Here is a 13151-nt window from a genome sequence, read left to right as displayed (position 1 = left end):
AAATCACCAGGCCAGGCGGGTGGAACAGACCTCCATGCGAGCGGGTGGACAAGCAAACCTCCAGGCGAGCAGGCGGACCTCCAGGCAAGCGACCAGTGAGGTCGCGATGGTTGGATCCGCGACTGGCGAAGCAAAGGCGCGCATGGGCGGGCTAGATCCACGACGGCAGACACAGTGGCGGCCAAAAATGGCGCAACGAGTCAGATCTGCGATAGCGAACATGGCGGCAGTAGGTCTGATTCACGACAGGTGATGCCGTATGGGTCGTAACAGCATGCGATGGGTGGTATGATTGAGGATGTAGACGACGAGTCACAATAGAACGGCGGTGACAGGGGCAGATCCGTGATGGGGATGGACCACAACAACACGACGGCGACGAGATTGAGGGTGACGGTGACAGGTAGCAGCAATACGACGGTGGCGGGGGCGGAACCACAACGAGAGACGAGGAAGGTCCAGCGGCGATGACGGGCCACAGGCCAGAATAAAGGACCGACGAAGAAGAAAAAAATTTGACCATGGGTAGATTAGATTAGTCTAACCTAACCTTAAACCTTGCTATGATCCTATATTACTAACCTTGAGGATTAAAGAGCTTGATCAGGTCATTAAGGTGGATATATATATATATAGCTATGAGATGAGTTAATATGGGCCTAACACTTATTATCCTAAAACATCTCAATATATGCTAAAAATTCTCAATATATTTGTTTCATACTGCAAACAAACAACAAATCATAAAAGAAGGAATTTGGAAGAAGTGGATTTGTCTGCAACGATCAAGAAAAAGGTATGTTTTGCCATAATTATGAAACAAATACTAACATGATCGTCCAACCATCTTAATTTTGTTTTCTTTTTCAGGAATCCATGTTAATGCTAAATCTGAATGCCAGAGCTTAATAATCAATTTTGTTACCAAAATAGTGTTTTGTGTTTGGTTGCCGTAAGTCATAAATATGTTGGAATCTATCTTCCTAATTTGGCTCTCTCTCATAGTTTACGTCGCCTCCTCACGAGTAATTGCTATAAGCAATCTTAAAATACTTACCGGTGACAAGTTGGGAAACGATGAGAGCATCAATTCGGGCTACACACTTTGTTGTTTATATTCATGTTATAATATTCAAGACATGATAATTTAAAATTTTGTTTGCAATTATATTTATAATAAAATAATTAAAAATATCATATATATTATCTTTAATTAAAGTATATTTACATATAATAATATTTTTTAGTGATATTTTATTATATTAGTAGGACCACCCGCTGACACCGACCCCGCCGCCCAGCTCGCCGCCTCCGTCCACCATTGGCTCCACGCCTCTGCCTCCACGGCCTCCCCGCCCCCCGCTGCGCTCGATCGCTTCTCTGACGGGTACAGCTTCCTCGACCACGACGGTCACCGCGAGGTCCTCCGCTCCCTTGCCGCCGATTACGACATGCCCAGCGCCCGTGTCCTCGACCTGATGCGTCAGTACATGAGCGTCGCTTCCGCCGTGGCGGCAGGCGAGGGTAGGGATGAAAACGGTCGGAAATGATCGAAAGAAGCTTCCATCATTTCCACTTTCATATTTTTTTCTCAAAAGCAAAATCGAAAACGATAGTGCCGGAAATAAATACGGCGTCGATATTACGGGAACATCGATAACAATATTGTCGGAACGGAAACAAGCCGGTATCGATCGGGAATTAAAATTATAGAACGATAAACACCGGCGTAACGCTACTCGCAATCACGCCCATGCACCATGTATAGGATCAAGTCAATTGATCGATGATTACACACAAACACACTACAAGGATAATATCAAATATTTAACTTAAGTAATAATACCATACATGTTCGACTTATGACAGGTCAAATAAACACATAAGTACTGAAGTATACAATCAGACACCAGAACATCGCAACATGCTAACATCCAACGAGATAGACATATTACATATAGTTTTTAGTTTAGACTTAACATAGACACATAATAGTTTAGACTTGACATAGATTTATATGGGTTGGGCTGCTTGTGGATGTGGGCCTTCAGATATGAGGGTGAAAAACGATAATTACTGGGCTTAAAATACAATAATTACCGGCTAAATACGGAAAAACCTGAAAACGATCCAAAGAGCTCAAAATCATTTCCACTTCCATTTCCTTGACGTAATATCATTTTCATTTTTATTTTTTCAGTATATCATTCCCAGCTGCTACGGTCGAAACTTTTCAAAATGAGCCCCCAAAACCGATATATATGTTTCCGTTTTCATCCCTAGCCGAGGGTGAGGCGGAGGAAGGCGCCACGGCGGTGCTGTACCGGATGGAGTGGGGGCTCCGGGACGCGCTCCGGCCCAGGTACGCCGGGTTCCTCGAGGCCATGAACGCGCATCCCGGAGGGCTCAAGCTCCTCGCCGTGCTCCGCTCCGAACTCCTCGCCTTGCTGGGGTGAGATTGCTATCAACACTGCCATTGCCATGCTGTGCTGCTGTTGCCACTAGGCACGCGAGGGGGTTTAAGGTTTAAGGTGTTTTGGCGTTTGCAAATTTGCAATGCAGGGAGGAGAACGCTCCAGCGCTGCGCGCCCTAGACTCGTACTTGAAGGAGAAGCTCGACTTGGCTCAGCCCTGCCGCGCTGACGCTCCATCAGATAACCTGGGATGATCGGGCCTCCTTTCTAGAGAAGATTGTGGCGTGTGAAGTTAGTGTCCAACTCCCTGTTCACTTTATTTAGCACAGAAGATGTACTGAAGTGTTCAATGTGCACTGTGGCAGTTTAGCTGATGATTTTGTTTACATTTTTTTTTGTAGTCTGTGCATCCAATCAGGAATCTGATAGACTTGAAGAGAAGGTTGCGTGTTGGCCGCCGTTGCTTTGGGTACTTCCATCCAGCAACACCAGGTTTGATTGACTGTTTGGTTGCTAATTCTTGTTTTGCTGCACTTCTAGAGTATTAATGCCTACCGGTGATGCCACAACCGAACCTAATCTACCAAGTAGTACATGAAAAAATGAGGATATCTAGTTTCATAAGTTCACCAGTTGTGAAGCCAGCTGTGCACTCTTTTAGTCAATATCGTCAACCCAGGTAAACAAAGATACTAAAGATTATAATTTGTAACCCAGGTAAATAAAGTACTGTGGTAGGCACTAGAATGACCAAGAAACTGGTGCCTGGAACTGATTGTCTATTAATATTTTCAGCCTGGCTTATCAGATATTAATCTGGGAAAGTTTCTTCTCAAGCGTGTGATTGACATGTTGAGAAGAGATATGCCTTCAGTACAGGTACCACTTCTGAAATCTGTCATTGATCATCATTGTTATACACTCATTTTCATTCTTATTTTCATTCTATACTAAATTTCTGGAAATGCAATAGCTGTGTGCTTCTCTGAGTGTGCACTAATTGTTTCATAAAAAAATGTAGCATTAATTGTTTCCTAAAAAATCAGTGTAGCACTAATCGTAATAGGTACTCATGATGCTTACTAAGTTCGTGTTAAGCTGTTAGCTATGTTTACTGGTACATCAAATATCATATGCTTTGTTGGCACTTCATGCAGATTTTTGAGAACTTAGCCCAATCCCAGGTTTCTTGCAATGGCTTGTTGCTAAGCTGGCCTCCCAAATAAAATTAGCAGAGACAGTCGCAAGAGGGCAATTTATTAGGAGGAGCTAGTTCTACTTTCAGAGAATCCATCCTTCTCCCCGATGAAGAGAAGATGATACATGATGCCATGTATGTGTTGAGAATAGTGCGAATATATGAGCATATATATCAATATTCCATAAAGGAAAGAGCTATTGGTAAACAACAGGACTCCAAAACACATGATAGCACAAAGTGGTACTGCAATATAACAGATAAACAAGTACTAATCATGTGAACTTTAGCTGCTGAAACTGAACAGGGAGGACAGGTAATAAAGAATAACATTGTTCTCAGATTTAATTTTGCAACACTTGGCTCCAGGTCTCAAAGAACCTGCTCCCTAAACATTGCAAAATTGCATATCATCAAATTGAGTTTAATCTAAGCCTCAACTAGCTTCAGAACATGTATATCAGTGAATTCAAAGTATGGACAGATACAAACAGTGCTGCTGAAAGAGTCAAAATCAGACCTCCAGAAGTCCTTTAATCAGATCATACCATCTACAAAACAGTACCAACTCCACAATATACTGAACTAGCATTTCAGAAGGACCAGGGACCAAATATAGCCATAAGAATGATCTGAATCAACATATCATAGACTATATACCAGATATAGCAACAATAATGGTCTGAATAAGCAGCAGCACTGATCTAAAACATCACATACACGTCTGAAGCTACTTTGCTTAGACTACTCTACAATTTTCAATGCAGATAATCATCATTGAACTAAACCCAAGCCTCTGATCAGATCAAAGAAGAAGAAAAAGTATACTCACAGAGAGATGCAATCAAAAGCATGAATAACAGAGGCTAGGCACGGCTCTTCAGCCGCTGTCCCAGAAAACCTATCACCCGCCGTTGCCGGAGGGAGAGGAGATCGGAGATACAAAGCCCTACCACACTGCGACGGCACGTGTGGACAAACCTCGGCACTGCAGCTCTGAATACCACCAGATTCCCACTTCCCAGCACCAGCCGCACCGGCCAAAGCTCAACAGCAGCTCGAGCTCAACACCAGTGCACAGCCGAGAAGCAAAAACAAGGAAGGGAAAGCAAAATATGTGAGTCAATCTCTTCTCTGCTGCCCCATAGAAGAAAGGGGGGAGATAGATATAGGGTTGAAGGAGCACAAACATCACAGGGATCAGAACCCCTCCGATGCAGCCGCGCCCCCATGGACCAAGCGATTCCAATCGGATCCGGCCTCCAACGGCAGCAGGCGCAACTCCAGCCGAGCACATCCCGCAGGATTCGGAGAGAGCACCGGCCGCCGCCAGCCCCATCGCCCGAGCTCCCTTATCCCTTCCCCTTTTCTTTTTCTTCTGAATATTCTGAAACCCTAGCAGCCGGTATAAATACAGAGAGCATACGGGCCTGGGCCGAAACCGAGAAAGGGCTGGGCCAGCAGCAGAACTTGAGGCCCAGAAGGAGATTTCTCACATTAAAATTTCCATAAAATACAACAATCCCCACCAAAATTTTAATGTTGGAAGTATCCGGTTTTATATACAGGATTTGAGGAAAGTGTACCTTTCGGGTTTGAACACAATCCCTAGTCACATAAATTTTGACTCAAACAGATAGAGGAGGAATACACCTTGATCCTCTACCTTGGAGTAAGAGCTTCCATTCAAATGACACACTGTACTAGGCTGCTAAGCCTTTAGTTCTCGGGTTGGACTTTATGGTCATGTCCGAGTACCTTTATTCATAAGTGTTATTTAGAGAAGTACCCGTCTTCTCTATTGTTGCGACCACACAACCACACTTACATAGGTGAATTCTCCCAGATGTCCTGTAGGACGACATCTGATGCTCTTGGACATCGAATTCATTAAGAGCCAGCGGCTCACCCTCTCCTACAGAAGAGCAATGCAGCAAATGGGATCAAATTGCTCTCATATTCACACAGCTTGTTATCCTAGAGCTTAGTTCACGGGATCTCCGATCTCCTAGGATAGGTTACTGCCGGTGTGAACATTATCGGTGGGTAATAAACCCATTCCTCTTGATGCTGCCTGAATGACTGTTCTAGCCATTCCTTTTGTGAAAGGATCAGCAAGATTCCTTTCAGACTGAATATAATCCACAGCGATTATACCCGTCTCTAGTGCATGCCTTAGCGACTTAAGTCGCCGTTTTATATGCTTCGAAGACTTCATATTGTCCTTCCTACTCTTCACCTTAACCAGAACGGTTTGATTATCGCAGTAGGTGAGAACAGCCGGAATTGGTTTATCCAATATCGGCAGGTCAGAAAGGAGTTCTCTAATCCATTCTGCCTCTACAGCTGCTGAATCTAGCGCCACTAGTTCAGCCTCCATCGTGGAGTGAGTAAGGATGGTCTGTTTAGATGACCTCCACGACACTGCTCCGCCTGCTAGAGTGAACACATACCCACTCGTAGCCTTCATGTCATCCGAGTCACTGATCCAGTTGGAATCACTGAATCCCTCTATGACTGCAGGATGGCCAGAGTAGTGAATTGCAAGGTTCTTTGTCCCCTTCAGATACTTGAGAATCCTTTCCAGTGCTATCCAATGATCATCTCTTGGGTTGGACGTATAACGACTCAACCTGCATACCGCATATGAGATGTCAGGCCTAGTTGCACTGGCCAAGTACATAAGAGAACCTATCACCTGCGAATACTTTAACTGGTCTTTTCCATAGCCTACATTTTTCTTCAGCTTAGTATTTGGATCATAGGGCGTGGCTACAGACTTACAGTCTATCATACCAAAACGTGTAAGCACCTTATCCACATAATGGGATTGACTGAGAGTTATCCCATTCTCGCCCTTCAGGAGCTTGATGTTTAGAATTACATCAGCTTCTCCCAGATCCTTCATATCGAAGTTCTGAGATAGGAAAGACTTAGTCTGGTTAATCATTTCTATATCTGTCCCAAATAGCAATATGTCATCCACGTATAGACACAGAATGACACCTCGACCCCCACCATAGCGATAATACACGCACTTATCGGCTTCATTGACACAGAAGCCGACTGAAGTCAGTGTATTATCAAACTTTTCATGCCATTGCTTAGGGGCCTGTTTGAGACCATACAGTGATTTGATTAGCCTGCATACTTTACGCTCATGTCCTGTTACCATGAATCCATCTGGCTGTTGCATATAAATCTCCTCATCCAGCTCTCCATTAAGGAAAGCGGTCTTGACATCCATCTGATGCACAAGGAGATTATGCGAGGCTGCCAGTGCTAAGAGCACACGGATAGTAGGTAATCTGGCTACAGGAGAATAAGTATCGAAGTAATCCTCTCCTTCCTTTTGCGTAAAACCCTTAGCCACTAATCGGGCCTTGTACTTTTCTATGGTACCATCGGGTCTCCGCTTCCTCTTAAAGATCCATTTGCAGCCGACCGGCTTGCATCCAACTGGGAGGTCAGCTAACTCCCAGGTTCCGTTAGTGATGATCGAATCCATCTCACTACGGACTGCTTCCTTCCAGTACTCCGCTTCTAGAGAAGCGTATGCCTCTGAAAGGTTTCGTGGTTCATCATCCACGACATAGGTGACAAAGTCATCTCCTAGTGATTTTCCCGTTCTTTGCCTCTTGCTCCTCCTAGGCTCCAGATCAGGAATCGTGTCATCAACACTCTGAGGAACATGGTGATCAACTGAAAAATCGTGGGAACTAATCTCCTTTGCTCGCATCGGAAAGATGTGCTCAAAGAATGTCACATCCCGAGACTCTATTATCGAGTTAACGGCAATGTCTGAGACCTCGGAATGGACCACCAGGAATCTATAAGCTGTGCTCTGATGTGCATATCCTAGGAAGACACAGTCGACAGTCTTTGGTCCTAATTTCCTTTTCTTCGGCAGGGGAACATGAACTTTGGCTAAACATCCCCATGTGCGAAGATAGGACAGATTCGGTTTCCTCCCCTTCCATCCTTCATAAGGAGTCACCTCTCGATTTCGAGGAGCAACCCTGTTCAGGACATAGTTTACTGTGAGAACAGCCTCACCCCACCATGAGTTAGCCATACCAGAACTTTGTAACAAGGTGTTTACCAAGTCACAAACAGTTCGGTTCTTTCTTTCAGCTACTCCGTTGGCCTGAGGTGAGTATGGTGGCGTAAATTCATGGATTATGCCACTTTCTTCACAGAATTCGGAGAAGTCCTTGGGAATATATTCCCCACCTCTGTCAGACCTCAGTCTCTTTATTGTCTTCCCCAGCTGGTTTTCCACCTCGGCCTTATAGATTTTGAAGTATTCTAAGGCTTCATTCTTTGTTCTCAGCAAATAGATATAGCAGAACCTAGTGGCATCGTCTATGAGAGTAAAAAAGTATCTTTTGCCACCCTTGGTTAGAATTCCATTCATTTCACAGAGATCAGAATGGATCAGCTCAAGTGGCGAGATACTTCTCCCCTCGACCGTATGAAACGGTTTACGGGGTTGCTTAGCTTGCACACACACCTCGCACTTATGGCTCTTATCAAATTTATATGAAGGAATAAGATCCATCTTGCTCAAACGCACAATTGCTTCATTATTAACATGACACAAGCGAGAATGTCAAATATCAATGTTCTTATTAGAATAAGAAGAATAGAAAATGTTTGCAGAGCTATCAAGAATAGAAATGCGGAACATGCCTCCGCAATCATAGCCTTTCCCTACAAACGACCCACACCTGGTCATCACTACTTTATTCGACTCGAAGACTAATTTTATTCCTTGCCGGCACAGCATCGATCCACTGAGTAGATTGCGGGTCATGGCAGGAACAAACAGCACGTCCTTCAGGACAAGAGTCTTGCCGGAAGTCAACTTCAGGCTTACTTGTCCTACTCTGCGTACTGCTGCCGAGACCCCGTTCCCCATCAGTACGGATCCACCATCTGCGCCCTGAAGAGAAGTAAAACATGTCTGATCAGCACAAATATACCTCGTTGCACCTGTATCAACCCACCAACTAACTAGTGAATTTGCCATAAAGGCCTCAGGTACATACCCAGTAGTGGAGTCGCTTTTGCCGGAGACATCGGCTGTTGCAACTGCCACATGCACTTGGGCTTTGGCAACCTTTTGCTGGTCAGGTGTCGGCCCCTTGCCTTTGCGGTCGCGGCATCTGATGGCTTTGTGATCCAACCCACCGCAGACGTAGCAGACGATCTCAGGCTTTTTCTTCTTTTTCATAACATTAGTCTTCGGTCCGGAATAACCAGGCTTGACCTTTTCTTTCTTCACATTCTTCCCAATATGGTTCTTGTGCTCGACAAGATTAGCTTGAGCGGGCGCCTTTACCCCACCATAGCCTGCCTTTGACTTCTCTTCGACATTTATAGTAGCAATGAGCTCATTAAGAGTCAACCGCTGCTTTAAGTGCCGACATGCAGTGACGAAGTCACGCCAAGAAGTAGGCAGCTTGGCCAGTATGGCATTAACCTGAAAGTTCTCAGGGAGGACGCAGCCGTACTGGCCTAAGTCCCGCACGATCAGCTGTAACTCGTGGATTTGTTCCATGACTGATCTGCCATCTCCCATACGAAAGTTCAGATAGCTTGCCACCATAAAGGATTCGTTGCCGTTATCGCTTTCTGCATACTTGTCATTCAGTTCCATCCACACTTTCCGCGCTTCCCCGAAACCAACATAGATATCAAACAGCCTGTTCGACAGGACGGCCAAGAGACGTGCCAGAGCTGAGGCATTCGCCTTCTCCCAACGGGCCCGTAACGCGTCGAGACGCGTTCTTTCGACCTCGTCTAGCACGGCTTCCCCTTGAGGGGCGGGCGGCTCTTCAGAGAGAACCCAGAACAAACCGAGCTCCATTAACCACAGCCTCGTACGGGCTTGCCAGCGCTTAAAGCCAGTCCCATCAAAGCTCTCAGGCTTGATTGCATCCGAGGATGACGGAGGGAGAACAGAGGAGGAGGAACTAGCCATTACTGAAGCACTAATAGGTTTTCTGGATTGTTGAGAATAGTGCGAATATATGAGCATATATATCAATATTCCATAAAGGAAAGAGCTATTGGTAAACAACAGGACTCCAAAACACATGATAGCACAAAGTGGTACTGCAATATAACAGATAAACAAGTACTAATCATGTGAACTTTAGCTGCTGAAACTGAACAGGGAGGACAGGTAATAAAGAATAACATTGTTCTCAGATTTAATTTTGCAACACTTGGCTCCAGGTCTCAAAGAACCTGCTCCCTAAACATTGCAAAATTGCATATCATCAAATTGAGTTTAATCTAAGCCTCAACTAGCTTCAGAACATGTATATCAGTGAATTCAAAGTATGGACAGATACAAACAGTGCTGCTGAAAGAGTCAAAATCAGACCTCCAGAAGTCCTTTAATCAGATCATACCATCTACAAAACAGTACCAACTCCACAATATACTGAACTAGCATTTCAGAAGGACCAGGGACCAAATATAGCCATAAGAATGATCTGAATCAACATATCATAGACTATATACCAGATATAGCAACAATAATGGTCTGAATAAGCAGCAGCACTGATCTAAAACATCACATACACGTCTGAAGCTACTTTGCTTAGACTACTCTACAATTTTCAATGCAGATAATCATCATTGAACTAAACCCAAGCCTCTGATCAGATCAAAGAAGAAGAAAAAGTATACTCACAGAGAGATGCAATCAAAAGCATGAATAACAGAGGCTAGGCACGGCTCTTCAGCCGCTGTCCCAGAAAACCTATCACCCGCCGTTGCCGGAGGGAGAGGAGATCGGAGATACAAAGCCCTACCACACTGCGACGGCACGTGTGGACAAACCTCGGCACTGCAGCTCTGAATACCACCAGATTCCCACTTCCCAGCACCAGCCGCACCGGCCAAAGCTCAACAGCAGCTCGAGCTCAACACCAGTGCACAGCCGAGAAGCAAAAACAAGGAAGGGAAAGCAAAATATGTGAGTCAATCTCTTCTCTGCTGCCCCATAGAAGAAAGGGGGGAGATAGATATAGGGTTGAAGGAGCACAAACATCACAGGGATCAAAACCCCTCCGATGCAGCCGCGCCCCCATGGACCAAGCGATTCCAATCGGATCCGGCCTCCAACGGCAGCAGGCGCAACTCCAGCCGAGCACATCCCGCAGGATTCGGAGAGAGCACCGGCCGCCGCCAGCCCCATCGCCCGAGCTCCCTTATCCCTTCCCTTTTTCTTTTTCTTCTGAATATTCCGAAACCCTAGCAGCCGGTATAAATACAGAGAGCATACGGGCCTGGGCCGAAACCGAGAAAGGGCTGGGCCAGCAGCAGAACTCGAGGCCCAGAAGGAGATTTCTCACATTAAAATTTCCATAAAATACAACAGTATGTTCCATTCCGAGAAAATGTGGCAAATTGAACTTCACCTGATTTCAGCACTGTCCTAGTTTTATCCTTTTTTGAATAAATATTTTTTACTGCTCTGGAAGTTAGTATCTTTTTTTTTTTTGCAACATGGAAGTTAGTACCTGATAAATCCACATGCATCAAATTCTGAATAATTTGGATGTTTTAATTTTGGAAACATGCACATTGTGTTCTGTAATCCATCAACACCTGTTACATCTTGTTGTGAATATCTTGGCTATTCAACAAAGAAAGAGGGTAAGAGCCTAGAAGTTGCTTCGCGATCTTTCATCCTCTGTGCTGTTACTGTTGCTGCATTGACCAAACTGATGGAAAACAAGGAATTGAACTATTGCAAGACTTACTGAAATCAAATCAGTGGGTAAAGTCTGACAAACTATCTGCTGCGTTAAAATCTCCTCTTATGCGTTTGTGTGCAAGGTATGCAACAGCATTATTTCCAATGTATGCGCCATCTCAAGAATACAAATTAAAAGACTAGCAACCGTAAGAGCTAGCATGGCTCATATTCTGAGTAGGTGGATCCCTGTATGTTAATTGTAACTGATGATAGTCTTTTGTTATAATCTATAGGTATCTTGCCAGAGAGAAAAAGCGAGGAAATGCTCTTGACGCTGTTGCAAATTTCCACTTGCAAAATTGAGCAGTAAGTTAGCCACTATCACAAGTTCAGTTTTAAACATTGATGATGAGGAGCAGATACGGGTTTTCAGGGTTCATAACCAGAATTTTTTGCTTGGTCTAGTTATACCAGAAAAATTAATTTCAAATAATTTTCGCAGAATCACAATCAAATATCATATTCTGATACTTTATTTGCTGATATAATACATTTTATCCTATTTTTATGTATAAAATTTTGGTCAGTCGTATCAGAGGCTTAGCAATTTGAAACAATTCGGCAGCCTTACATAATATGGCAGTTTTGGCAGATGGTTGACAGAATAAACTGGATGGCCAACCAGTCGGAGAAGGGCATTCAACAAAGCGGAGGCAGCATGGTCAATTATCTTTACAGGTATGCTTCTATTGAACTAACAGTGACAAGAATACATTGGGATGGTTTTCATGGACAACATGGTTTAACTATCAAAATTTTCAGGTTAGAGAATATAGAAGAGTATGCACTGTCATATTTGGGTACAGGGCTTATCCATTCTTCACCTAGCCTATCCCAGTATCTTGAGGTAAATTTTACTCTTGGCTTGTGTTTGATACTGATAGTTCAAGACTTCAAATGAGCTACCCCTATTTTTTCATCCTATCTTTCTTTTCTCACTGAGCATTCTATAACAGCCAATGGATAAGTGAGACAATTTTTTTTTGAAACGATTTTTGCTTCCGCCAAAGTATGGTATCAGCCATTGGATGTAATGACCAATATGATTTACAAGGATGGATATCACATTTCTTCCCCTGTTCATTGTGGACAGATCGGATTCATATAATAGGTTCTGCTCTTATACATATTGATGATTCTAACCTCATGGTTGTGTCTTTTCTTTTGGAAAATGTAGCTGAACAAATTGCACAATTGTGTATATGCAATATCACGTGTGCAAATGTTTTCCCCTGTTTTCTTTTCCTTTTTGCGATCTGCTGATCAGTTTACAAGAGAATAGAAAGTTTTTACAAACATCCACCTCTAGGGCCAGAGCATTCAGGGCGTCAAGCACAAAAGAGACTACGAGGGAAGATAAGACAACGCAACAACAAAGAAAAGAACCACGGCCTACACTAGATTGGCTGTGAGCAAGGCTGTTTTCTTCTTTGGTTGATATCTTCAATTATGATGTTTGTCAGCTCGCGCTCAGATTTTGTGTTTACTTGAAAAGTTATTCTGCTTCCCTCCTTCCAGATGTTCCGTATAGTATCTGAAATAACACTGGTGACATTGCGAACCCTGGGCAGGGCTCATGTCAGCTAGAGTTCGAGTAGGTACCAAATTTAGCAAGCGCAGCTCAAATAAAGAACAGCTAGACTGGTTAACTCGACAAATTCTGGTGCAGCCATGAGTAGACAAGGCCTACGATCATTGTTTATGCTGTTTTTTTTTAATCTGGAAAGAGTGGAATAGACGTACCTTTGAAAAAAAAAAAAGC

General features: G+C 43.9%; 1 pseudogene; it reads left to right on the top strand.

Annotated features, from left to right (window-relative positions):
• Positions 1 to 348: 348 nt before the first annotated feature.
• LOC133896946 (uncharacterized) lies at positions 349 to 12638 on the top strand (annotated as a pseudogene).
• The last annotated feature ends 513 nt before the right edge of the window (positions 12639 to 13151 follow it).

Source organism: Phragmites australis, chromosome 17 (genome assembly GCF_958298935.1).
Source record: "Phragmites australis chromosome 17, lpPhrAust1.1, whole genome shotgun sequence".
NCBI lineage: Eukaryota > Viridiplantae > Streptophyta > Magnoliopsida > Poales > Poaceae > Phragmites > Phragmites australis.
Note: the sequence above shows the minus strand (reverse complement) of the source record. Positions and strands in the feature narration are given on the sequence as shown.